The sequence below is a fragment of the Phyllobates terribilis genome, unplaced genomic scaffold, assembly GCF_046119375.1.
Source record: "Phyllobates terribilis strain yellow unplaced genomic scaffold, ASM4611937v1 Scaffold_9__5_contigs__length_417890890, whole genome shotgun sequence".
NCBI lineage: Eukaryota > Metazoa > Chordata > Amphibia > Anura > Dendrobatidae > Phyllobates > Phyllobates terribilis.
Window position 1 is genome coordinate 344,665,451 of NW_027362769.1, and position 12,680 is coordinate 344,678,130.

The 12,680-nt window shown below is 48.9% G+C and overlaps 1 pseudogene; it reads right to left on the reverse strand.

Moving 5' to 3' along the window:
* Positions 1-1,433: 1,433 nt before the first annotated feature.
* Positions 1,434-12,680, reverse strand: part of LOC141161351 (cytochrome P450 2K4-like) — a 224,952-nt pseudogene continuing 213,705 nt past the window's right edge.

Genomic DNA, 12,680 nt, shown 5'->3' on the forward strand with positions numbered 1-12,680 from the left:
AGCTGCGGCCGCCAGGGTGGGGTTCAGCACACTCCAGGTAGTTCAGGTGCACTTGACAGGACCCCCGCTCTAGTGTGTTCCTCTCTTGCTGAACTAGTACCGCCTTGTGTCCCCCACTGAGTCCCGTACGGGTACTGCGATGTCCTATATGGGAAACATGTAGCTCCCGGACCGACTGGGTGCCCTTTTTGGTGACTTGCGGTGAGAACGTGGCATAAGGCCGGGTCGGTCTGGATAAACGCAGATTAGGGCATACAGGTGGAGACTCCGCTCCGTCCGTATCCCCTGGGATCCACATAAGCCTCCGGACTTTTCCGACAGAGACGTGAAGTACAAAGTCAGATAATCGGGGACCGGTACCCCCTCTTGCGGCAGGGTCTCTCTGGCAGGGCCAGAATAAGGTATGCAGGTGGCGACTCCGCTCTGTCCGCACCCCCCGAGGTCCTTTCGCCTGTGGAGCCTATCTCCTCTACTCCCCTACTGGGCCTTCTTGGTTGGACTCTGACCGGGGACAGAGCCGGCTATAACTCTGCCCCAATCCCCCGTCTCGAGGCCTGAGACCGGGAACCATGTTCCCCTGAGCCGGCTGTAGCCTTGTGCTGACTGACCTTCCAAAAGGACCACGGCTAAAGACCCTGTTATAAAGATGGCCTCCAGTTATATATGATTCTATTAAGTGCTAAAGTAAAGTGCTTCCTCCACCCTCACTCACTACATGGTTCCCCCTAACTTTTGGTTCCCCCCAACTTCTCCATTCAGGTACGGGGCAGCACTATGGTGCTCTAAACCCCCTACAGAACTGGAGTGGTGTAGTGTTAAGTGTGTGGTTGGGGTCCTGTGTAGTACTCCATCCTTACCTTGGAGAGGAGATACCACACCTCGTTCTGAGGTGCAGTACCCCTGTGGCGACTGAACCCTCAGGGGCGCTACACACGTGGTGGATGCTGAGTGTGACGCGATGGGCGATAACCCCGCCCACATCCCGTCACTCACCGTGGAACGCGGAACAGGAGACCCCTGGCTGCAGCCGCAAATAGTCGTGACGTGAGAGGAAGCAAGAGCCGGCTGCAGCAGGGGTCACGTGCTGCCTGTGCGTGGTCAGAGATAATGCCGCGCACATGCAGTATTGGCAACATGAGGTATTTACGAAATTCATTAGGGGCTCTGGGGGGGTGCATTGGGGGGTTAATTTAAAGTAGCCGCGCCAATATCGCTGATTGGTCGCAGCCTGCCGGGCGCGACCAATCAGCGAAGCGTGGTTCAAATCCCGCGCCAATTCGTGGCCGGACTGCGCATGTCGCTGATTGGTCGCGGGTGGCTGGTGCGACCAATCAGCGACGTGGGATTTCCGTTACAGACAAACAGACAGAATTAGACGATTATATATATAGATATAATCAACAAAAACATTGGTCTCTGCTGTTCACCATGCACTAATAGTTTGGCTTCGCACATGTCATGTATGGTATAGGGATTAATAAGAATCCAAGCCAGGCTTGAGATTTAGATCTTCTCTGGAAACTCATGGAGGTGGAGAGAAATTAAATGCTTGAAGAAGTCCAGTAAAAAACAGGAATAGTTCTATCCTGGCCAAACTTTCTCCAGCACAAGCTCTTCTTCCTGTAGAAATGGGATTACTGAGTTAACCAGGTCATGTTGAAATTATATCTTGGCCCTAAAACTTTGAATATAATGCATACTTTCCAACTCTCTCATAGGCTGTGTGCCCACGATGCGTTTTTTAAGCATTTACGCAGCGGCAATTCCGCTGCAGAAAAGCTTAAAAAACGCTTGGTAGAAGGTCTGCCATGTTCCCCAATGATAATCCGCAAGTGCTGTGCACATGCTGCGGAAATCTCCGCTGCGGATTATCATTGCGGAAAAAAACGCAGCACTACCAATTATTTTACGGAAGCGCTGCGTTTTCGCCGCAATTGACTTGCATTGGAACGCATGGAATCCGCATCACTGGATCTGTAGATGCGCATTCCATTCGTTTCAATGTGCGGATGGTACCTGGGTTTGGAGAGGAGGAGACTCTCCTCCGGACACGGGTACCATAGAACCTGTAAAAAAAAGAATGAAATAAAAAATAAATATTATACTTACCTTCTGATGGCCCGCGGTGTCTTGGTCCTGGCTTGACGACAGATCGCGGTGGACTCAAGGACCTGCGCTGATGTCATTTAGTCATGTGACGGGTTACGCGACGCTAACGCCGGCAGGTCCTTAAGTGTACCACGAGCTGCCGGCAAGCCGAGACGCATCGAATAAAGACTCCAGGGCCATCAGAAGGTAAGTATGATATTTATTTGTTACCATTCTTTCGGTCACACTATATAAATCCATGCCGTTTGCATGGATTTATATAGTGTGACCAAGCTGTCAAGCACTTTCCAAGTGATGCTAAAATCGCTTGGAATGCGCTTGACAACCCACATGTGGAAATGCATGTGAAGAACGCTTCACTTCCGCTTGTCCCTGGCAGGAAAAACGCATGTACAATCCGCATGCGTTTTTTCTGCCAGGGAGATGCAGAAATGCTCAGGAAAATATCCGGAGCATTTCTGCATCGTGGGCACATAGCCTTAATGTTCTCCTGGAAAAAAAAGTTAGACCTCCAGGAAGCCACAAAAGTTTCATAGACCCCCTGGAAAGCATTGTTGACTGAAGGTTTCCTGTGCATAGTTCCGGAATTCTTTGTATCCAGACTAAGCTGCAGCGTTCATAGAATATTACAACAAGGCTCCATCCTCCATAAGGATGCCAATTTCAGAACTGGTTCTTGAAAAGTGATGAAAAAGTTGACCCTGCTCCCTTCTTTGCCCCAAATATGACTAACAGCATTCAGAAATTGATGCTGATCTTCATGAGCTTGAACGGGTATTTTTTCTGATTCGCAATGCCTGCACATGAGGAAAGATATGTACATAGTAAATCAGAAAAACTATACTACATTTCTAATTGGAGGTATTTGCTAATATAATTATTATAACACCTACTACATATTGAGATAGGATCTTGGAGATGGGAATACCCCTTTAAATAGTTGAGAGCATGACCAAGCAGCATATGAGGACATTTTGAACTAGTGGTTCCTACTCTTCTAAGTGTATACATGCTTGCAACTGGAATTTAAAAGAATCATAATGTCAGAGGCATAGCTTTGGTGTGGGGCATGCGTCCTGGTGCTGACTATAAGGAGAGCTCCATCAAATAACTCTGCCATGGTCAGGGTATTCAGACAAAGGGTCAAAGTAGCAAACTGAATTCTTGCCCAATGTGAAGCAAAACATAGTGAAAACTTTGAGAAATGATCTCTAGGCTATATTGCTGAAAAATTGTAAGGTCACCCATGAATATGCTGAGCGTTGTAATAAAACTGTAGAACAGTTTTGAATTTTTTTGAGGGCAAAATATGAGATATAGAAAAATGAAAATGATATATTATTTCTTAATAAAATATAGTAATTCTATTAGGGAGTGTTTTGGGATTTGAATGAGAAGTACAATTATTTGATCTTCTTACATCTTAATGGTCCTCATTACTTACCTACTGAGAATGGCATAAATGCATCAGGTTGGACAAATTTCCCATTTTCATCTAAGAAGTGATTGGGATTGAAATCATAGGGTGTTTTCCATTGAGTCTTGTCATAGAGAACTGATGTCAGGAAAAGAATAACATCTGTACCCTGTAAACAATAAATCACCAAATATATTTCTTTACTATATACATATCATTTTCAAAAATTTGAAATTATTGGTATGGCAGTGGACCCCATAGCAGTCCCTTTGATTAATAGATAAACACATACAGTACTTGTTTATAAGCAAAAAGAAAATCCTTAAGCATTCTGATATTTTTATTATAAAATCACTTTTGGGATGAGGTAGCCGCGTAAATACACATTAGTCGGAGTTGAGTGTAATACGTTCAGTGGGACAATATTTCCAAACCTTTGTATTTCATGTATTACTGAATCAGTATAAGGATTTTCTTCCTATCTTCAACTATCGGCTGCTGTTCAGGTTTTATATGTGTTTTAATTTAATCTTGTACCCTCTCTATAAAGCAAAGGATAAAATATTTAGTTATTTTTTTGTACTAGCCCAGCAATGCCAATGCATTTACTTGATAGATTATAAGCTTTTACTATGACTTGTACTTTCTATATCAGGGGCAGCCAATTTACTGAGTATCCACACTTGCCTACCTTCTTGTTATTTCTTATCTTTCTTTTTGGCTGTTGTACCTATGCAACAATCATTTATATACAATAGTATAAAAAGTGACAAAAATAGTCTAAATAGTCTAAAATAATTTCAATTTTAATTAAATGTATTCAATAACTAAACATGCCTAACTCTTAACTAGAATAAGGATCTACTGTCTAAAACATGGAATTCAAAATGGAGTGCATTTTAGTTTATTTTTTCTATTTGTTTTACTATAATATATCCGAATTTGGAATAAACAATGATATACAGACACATTTTAAGGCAATAGGACACCATGTGCCAAAGTTATTAAAAAGTCTCAATCAGGTGATGGAGACAACAAATTACGCAAGTCCCTGAATATTCTTTTGGGTATGTGACGCGCCCCCTGGGCCGTGGGGTACTCGGTAGAGGGGCTGGTCGATGCTGGGGGATGTCACGGTGGCAGTGACCCAGTCCGTGACCCAGGGCGGTCAATTAAAGGAAAAGGTAAAAGGGGAATAAAGTTTTTAGAGATAATGTTTGTGACACCACCTGTGGTATGCGGCTATATGGGGCCGCCGCTGCGGTGCAGATCCTCTGGAGCTGATGGTGACGCAGCAGAGTTGGTTCTGTTCTCCACAGGCAGAGCTTAGTTCCAGGGCAGTAGATGGTGATTTTATGGGGTAGATGTTGTTGGTGCAGTGTAATGCAGGTGATGGCGCAGATAATGACCAGTCCACAGCTTAATGGCGGTATCCTCTTATTTTTACTTTCGGTTTGTAAAGCAGACCGGGGCACGGGTACTAGCTGGTAGTAGAGGTCCGGGCGGCCTGGGAGCAAGTTGGGGATCCACCTCCCCAGGTGAAGTTGTAGGCCTTCCCTCTGTGCTAATCTCTTTGGTCCTGCTGCATGAAGCTATGCTGCGGCCCTCGTCCCTGAGTAAAACGTCTTTTTCCTCACCCGTATGGCAGGCAGCTCGGGCCTTCCTTATGTGTCGCTCCCACATGGTGGTGCTGGGCCCTATGGTGCTGCTGTGTCGCCTGGCGCCTGGTGGGGCCAGGAGACCTGCAGTCTCCTGCCCTCCGGATTTTGTTGCTGGGCTTTCAGTGCCCCACAACCACGGACTCCGGTGTCCGGTTCCTTTGCGCTTCTCTCCTCTGGGGTGTGCTTGTACACAGCTCCCTTCCCCAGGTCCTTCCTCGTCGCTCTCCTGTCTCCAACTCCTCTCAACTCACTCTTACAAATCCCGCCTCCAGATTCCAGTTTGAAGAGGAGGAGCTCCTCTTTCTGGTCTGGAGTCAGGAAAGTGTTGTATGCTGGTAAACCTGATTAGGGGACCCCTCCTTGCTTCCAGGCATAACATCACCCCTTGTGAGGGAGGCAATGCCACTGTGGCAGCCGGACCCCTGGGGTGCCACACTCCCCCCCTAGTTAAAATCAGTACTCCCGGACTGAGGACACCTTTAAAATTAAACAATTAACAACAATAACGATTCACATTACAAATAATTTACAAAGTCTCAAAAAGGCAAAAATTGCAGAATAGCAAAAACCAAACTAGATCTGGGAGCAGTCATTGCGGAGCTTAGACTTTATGCCACTACCCAGGAATTGTCTCTTTCCAGGTACTTGAAGGTTAGTTGGTGGGAACCGCCTCAACCCACTTTGTGTATCGTCCCTGGGCTTGGCTTCACGGCACTCTGCTGGTGGACCTGGTTTTCGGCCACGCCTGCGGTTTATTTTCAAGGCCAACAATTAACTTTATTCAACATTGTCCTGGCCACACCTAGTCCTGTGGTCCATTTGTCCATAAATTTAATAACTATATATACTCAGGATTACTTAACGGTTACAACTTTTTAACATATACTATTATTTTACTACTTTTTAGTCCCTATAATGAGCAGGGAGCTGATCTATGGTACTACGGGTTGATCTACGCAGTACAGTGGTTGCCAATGACCTACCCAGGTCTCTAGTGTCTACCGCTGGTGTAGTGGGCTCAGTGTGGACTACACTACGGTTAGTCTGAGGTAACACCGGTAGGCTTGGAAGTCTTCTACGACTTCTTTGACTCACCATGGGTATGACAGATTCTCCGCTAGCAGGGGGTAGATTCTCCTGATCTGCTGCAGATGAAGCATCTGTTTCTGGGGCCGACTGGTCTCTCTGCTGTTCTAGAGTCTCTGTGGCATCCGGTGAGGCTACTTGTGGAAAGGTCAGAACAGGTACCATGATTGCTTGGTTCACCTGCGTCCAAGACCGGGGAAATTCTCCAAGGATGGTTTGAACCGTCCCTTCCACCTTTTCCGTGTGCTGGGGGCTGTTTTGGTCTTCCTCTTTGTGTCTCAATTGACCAGGGCATATCTTCAGGTGGTCTCTTGAGACTGTCGCTGAAGTCTCTCCTCCATCTTTACTGATGAGGCACACCTTGGTGTTGTCAAAATTTGAAGGTAAGATGGTGTATGGCTCAACCTCCCACTGATCATCTAATTTGTGAACTCGTCTTCTCCTTTTGAGTACCTGTTCTCCAGGTGACAAGAGAACTGCAGGTGCCTGCTGATTATAAGTTCTCTCCTGCTTCTGTCTCGCCTGGGACAAACTTCTCTCTACACATTCTTGCACCTTGCGGTATTGTTGCTGCCACTCCGTATCCCAGTCTTCATCTGGTTATGTCGTCTCAGGTGTTAAAACTCCCATGTCTAAGTCAATGGGTAACTTGCCAGGTCTTGCTCTCATCAGGTAGGCAGGTGTACAGTTAGTGGAGTTAGTGGTTATATAGGTCTACCAAATCTGGTAACCTCTCTGGCCACAGGCTACGTTCTTCAAGGCGCAACGTCTCTTCAACAGGTCTATTACCACCTGGTTCATTTTCTCGCACAACCCGTTGGTCTGGAGCTGATACGGCGTCGTCCTTATTTTCTTGCAGCCATACAAGTTACAGAATTCTTGAAACACTTCTGCTTCAAAGGCTGGACCTTGGTCGGTCAGCACTCATTCAGGGTAACCATGTGGGCAACAAAAGTGTTGTTGAAACGCTTTGGCTGTTGTCTTAGCCGTCTGATCCTTCACTGGCACTACTACCAGGAATCGGGAGTAGTGGTCTACTATGGTGAGAGCGTAGACATAGCCTGACCAGCTTGGAGCTAGCTTCACGTGGTCCAAGGCTACCAGTTCAAGTGGTTGTTTGGTGATTATGGGCTGCAGGGGAGCCCTCTGGCTATCACGGTCTTTCCTTCTCAGGTTGCATGGACCACATTCTCAACACCATCTCTGGATTGCTTTCCTCATGCCAGCCCAGTAGAATCACTCATGTAGCAGGACTTCCAGCTTCTTCCACCCAAAGTGTCCTGCTCCATCGTGGTACACCTCTAAGACCATTGGCGCATCCCGCTTCGGGACTACCACCTGCAAGACTAGTTTGTGTGTCCGGGAGTTGATGCTTCTTCGACACAGCTTTCCCTCGTAGATGAACAGCTTGCCCTTCTCCTTCCATAACTGTTGGGTCTCCTGTGGAGCATCTGGATCAGCGTGCGAGTCAGCTTGTGTCAGCAACTCCTTTACTTGGTGGACAGCCGGGTCACTATACTGTGTCTTTGCCCATCCATGGTAGGGCAATTGGTTAAACGTGGCCTCTCTGTTGGCGGAGCGCTTGTTCCTCACACAGTGGGAGAACTGGGTCACAACGTGACGATCGCAAGCGGGTATCTCTATCTCCTTCAGCTCTTCCGGGTCTTCTCCCCCATCTGGCAAGTTGGGCATCCTGGACAGCGCATCAGCATTAGTGTTTTTATGCACAGCTCAATACTTGATGGTAAACTCGTAGTTGGACAGTCGAGCCATCCATCGCTGTTCTAGGGCACCATGCTTCGCAGTCTCCAGGTGCATCAGCGGGTTGCTGTCCATGAAGACTGTAACTCTGTATGAGGCGAGGTAGTGTTTGAAGCGCTCTGTTACAGCCCAGACTATGGCTAAAAACTCCAACTTAAAGGAACTATAGTTGTCGGGGTTCCTTTCCATAGGACGGAGCTTCCTGCTGGCGTAGGCAATCAGTCTCTCTCTGCCCTGCTGTACCTGGGACAGCGCCGCTCCCAATCCCATGTTGCTGGCATTTGTATGTGACTCGCCCCCTGGTCCCCGCGTACACATGTAGTGGGTTACCCGGAACAAGGTCTCTGGGGGATGCTGGGGTTTGTAGTCTCCGTGGCGGCGACCCGGTCCCGTGGCTCAGGGTGGTCAGGCCGATGGCGGTATTTTGTGAGGGTTTTAAGTTAATTGTCCGACTACGCCACCCATGGATTGCGGTCAGCGCGGACCGCCGCTGCAAGGCAGACCGCTGGGGCTGATGGTGTGTGCAGCTGAGGTAGTGTGACTCCCCACGGGAAGAGTGGAGCCCCAGCGCAGTGTAGTTGATGGTGAGGGTGATAGTGCATGGGAGTCCCAGCACTAGTAGTGCTGGTGCGGCGATGAAGCAGGAACGACTCAGAGTCTTTGCAGTGCAGTTCAGGGTCTTTACTGGTGATGTTAAGGCAGACCCTCCCGGGAGTACTGGCTAACATAAGGGGCCTCGTCAGTCTGCGAGCAAACAGGAGTTCCCCTGGCCAGGTGGAGTTGTAGGCCTCCCCGTCTATCTGCACTCTTTCTGGCTACCTTGCTGTAAGCGGGTAGAAGTAGCCCACGTCCCTGAGTGTTGCATGCTTAGGGCTCCTGACCAGAGAAACCTCCCACTTGCTCTCAGATGTAATATTCCTATTACTGTGGCAACCAGACCCCTGGGGTGCCACATTCCCCCCTAGTGAATTTTAGTACTCCGGGACTAAACACATTTTTAAGAAAACACAAATACAGGGGTTAAACAATAATACAACATATATACAAGAAGCTTTAGTCTTTGGAGGTCACGGCGTGTCCGTAACCGGGTGTCCATATCACCCAACAAGGTGAAGTCTTGGCACAGAGTAGGGGACCTGTCCAAAGCAAACCCCAAGCATTGGCCCTGGGCGTGGCCGCAAGACTGAGACTAGCTACTTTGGGCCACAAGGAGGCCACGCCAGACAGGTTTTCTCTTCTGCGGCCATCTTCTCAAGAGGCACCAAGGTGCAACTATCTACATGTAGTTCCGGTTATTCAGCGTCCATAACCTGTCAGTCCAAATAAACCTGAAGGGTAACTAGAGAAACATAATTAGTACCCAGGTAACAAAACATAAACCTTTTTCAACATTTACGTATGTACAGGTAAATATATATTACAGTTTAGATTCTCCAGCGAGCGGGCATTTGTCCTTTAGTGTTCCTGGTGGACCTATGTAACCCACTATCTGGTTCTGCACAACAGGGTGTAGGAGGTGTTGCGGGTAGGTCTGGCAGCTTTCTGCGTACTCTTTGGCTTACTAGGGGCACGGCAGGCTCACTACTAGCAGAGGGTTGATTCTCCTGGGCTGCTGGTATGGGTTCTTCTGCCTCCTGGGCCGGCTGCTCTTCTGACACTACCTGTTCTTCTGTAGGCCCTTGAGGGGCTCGCTGGAGAAAGGTGAGGATGGGTACCACGACTGCGTTGTTGATCTGAGTCCAGGACCGGGAAAAGTCTCCGAGTACGGTACTGATCATTTCTTCCCTTTCCTCTGCGGGTTGAGGGTTTTCTTGATCTTTTTCAGGGCTTTGCAGCTGCTCAGGACACTTCTTCAGGTGGTCTCTGGAGACAATGGCTGTGGTCTCTCCTCCATCCTTACTGATGATACATACTTTTGGGTTCTCATGGCTTGATGGCAGTACGGTGTACGGGTCCTTCTCCCACTGGTCGTCCAACTTGTGGAGCCGCCTCTTTCTCTTCAAGACGTGCTCTCCAGGTACCAGGGGAACAGCGGGAGCATACTGGTTATAAGCCTTCTCTTGCCTTTCTCTTGCTTGAGACAGACTCCGCTCGACGCTCTCCTGTACTTTCTGATACTGCTGCTGCCGTTCTGTATCCCAGTCTGCCTCTGGCGAGGTGTCCTCAGGTGTCAGGACTCCCATATCCAGGTCAATAGGCAGCTTACCAGGTCTTGCTCTCATTAGGTAAGCCGGGGTACAGTTGGTGGAGCCCACGGGGATGTGATTGTACAAGTCCACCAAATCAGGCAGTTTTTCAGGCCACAGACTGTGTTCTTCCAGGGGCAATGTTTTTAGCAAGTCTATCACCACCTGGTTCATTTTCTCACATAGTCCGTTAGTCTGAGGGTGATAGGGCGTTTTTCTTATCTTCTTGCAGCCATACAAGTTGCAGAACTCCTGGAAGACCTCCGCTTCGAAGGCTGGTCCTTGGTCCGTCAACACTTGCTCCGGATACCGGTATGGACGGCAGAAGTGCTGCTGGAAGGCTCTAGCTGCTGTTTGAGCCGTTAAGTCCTTGACAGGGACCACCACCAGGAACCGGGAGTAGTGATCTACGATGGTGAGGGCGTAGATGTACCCAGATCTGCTTGGAGCCAGTTTCACATGGTCCAGGGCTACCAGTTCCAGTGGCTGCCTGGTGATGATGGACAGCAGGGGAGTCTTCTGGCTGGCACGGTCCTTTCTTCTTAGGTTGCACGGGCCAAAGTCTCTGCACCACCTCTCGATGGCTCCTCTCATGCCTATCCAGTAGAACCGGTCACGCAACAAGAACTCCAGCTTTTTCCATCCGAAGTGTCCTGCTCCGTTGTGGTATGCCTCCAGAACCACAGCCGCGTCTCGTCTTGGGACCACTACCTGCCAGGTCAGCTCATGTGTTCGAGAGTTGACCATTCTCTGGCACAGCTTCTCCCTGTAGAGAAACAGCTTACTTTTCTCCTTCTACAGTTGCTTGGTCTCCTCCGGAGCGTGTGGGTCAAGACAGGCATCAGCCTGTGTCAGCATTTCCTTCACCAGATGGACTGCGGGATCACGGTCTTGTGTCTCCGCCCAGCTGTAGTGGGGTAAGGGATTGAATGTAGCAGAGCGCCTGTCCTTCACACAGTGGGAATACAGGGTAATCCCATCACGGTGGAACGCAGGGAGTTCAACTTCTTCCAGATCTTCTGGTTCTTCCCCTGCGTCCGATAAGTTTGGCATTCTGGACAGGGCATCCGCGTTGGCATTTGAGCGTCCCGCCCGGTATTTGATGGTGAATTCATAGTTGGACAGGCGGGCCATCCATCTCTGCTCCAGGGCACCAAGTCTTGCAGTGTCCAGGTGAGTCAACGGGTTGTTATCCGTGTACACGGTGAACTTGGAAGAGGCAAGGTAATGCTTGAAACGTTCGGTCACTGCCCACACCACTGCCAGGAACTCTAGCTTGAATGAGCTATAATTCTCAGGGTTTCTCTCTGTGGGCCGTAGTTTTTGGCTGGCGTAAGCGATTACCCGTTCTTTCCCCTGCTGGATCTGGGACAGTACAGCTCCTAGCCCGATGTTGCTCGCGTCCGTGTGGAGGATAAAGGGTTGGCTGTAGTCAGGGTACGCCAGGATTTCATCCCCCGTGAGGGCCATCTTCAGCTGGCAGAAGGACTCCTCTTCCAGCTTTTCCCATCTGAAGGGCGGCTTCTGGTTTTTGGCCTTCCTGGATTGGCCTATCAGGAGGTCCTGCATAGGGGCTGCCATTTTGGTGAAACCGGGAATGAATCTTCGGTAGTAGCCTACCAACCCGAGGAGCTGACGCACTTCCTTTATGCTGGAGGGTCTTGACCAGTCCTTAATCACGGTGATCTTATCGGGGTCGGGAGCCACTCCGTCAGCACTCACCACGTGTCCCAGGTACTGCACTTTTGGTTTCAGGAGGTGACACTTGGAGGGTTTCACCTTTCGGCCGTAGCTTGCCACGGCGTCATACACTTCTGCCAGGTGTTTCAGATGGTCCTCGTAGGTTTTGGAATAAACGATGACTTCGTCCAGGTATAACAGGACCGTCTCGAAATTCCGGTGTCCCAGACAGCATTCCATCAACCGTTGGAAGGTTCCTGGTGCGTTGCAGAGCCCGAACGGCATACAGTTGAATTCGCTGAGACCCATCGGGGTGGTGAATGCGGTCTTCTCCTTGTCTGCCTCTGCTACAGGAACCTGCCAGTACCCGCTAGTAAGATCCAAAGTGGAGAAGAAGTTAGCAGATTTTAATGCAGCTAAAGATTCTTCTATTCTAGGTAACGGGTACTCATCTTTGTGTGTGATACGGTTGACCTTTCTGTAGTCTACACACATTCTCATTGTGTTGTCCTTCTTTTTCACTAGAACTAGTGGAGCTGCCCAGGGGCTACAGCTGTCCCTGATTACCCCAGCCTCCTTCATGTCCCGCAACATCCCCTTTGCATGCTGATAGTGTGCAGTGGGTACAGGTCGGTATCTTTCCTTTATGGGTTGATGGTCTCCTGTTGGGATGTGATGTTCTACCCCCTTTACTCGCCCGAAGTGTAGCGGGTGTTTACTAAAGACCCTTTCGTACTCCTGAATCACCCGGTAGACTCCCAGTTTTTGGTGTGAGGGAGT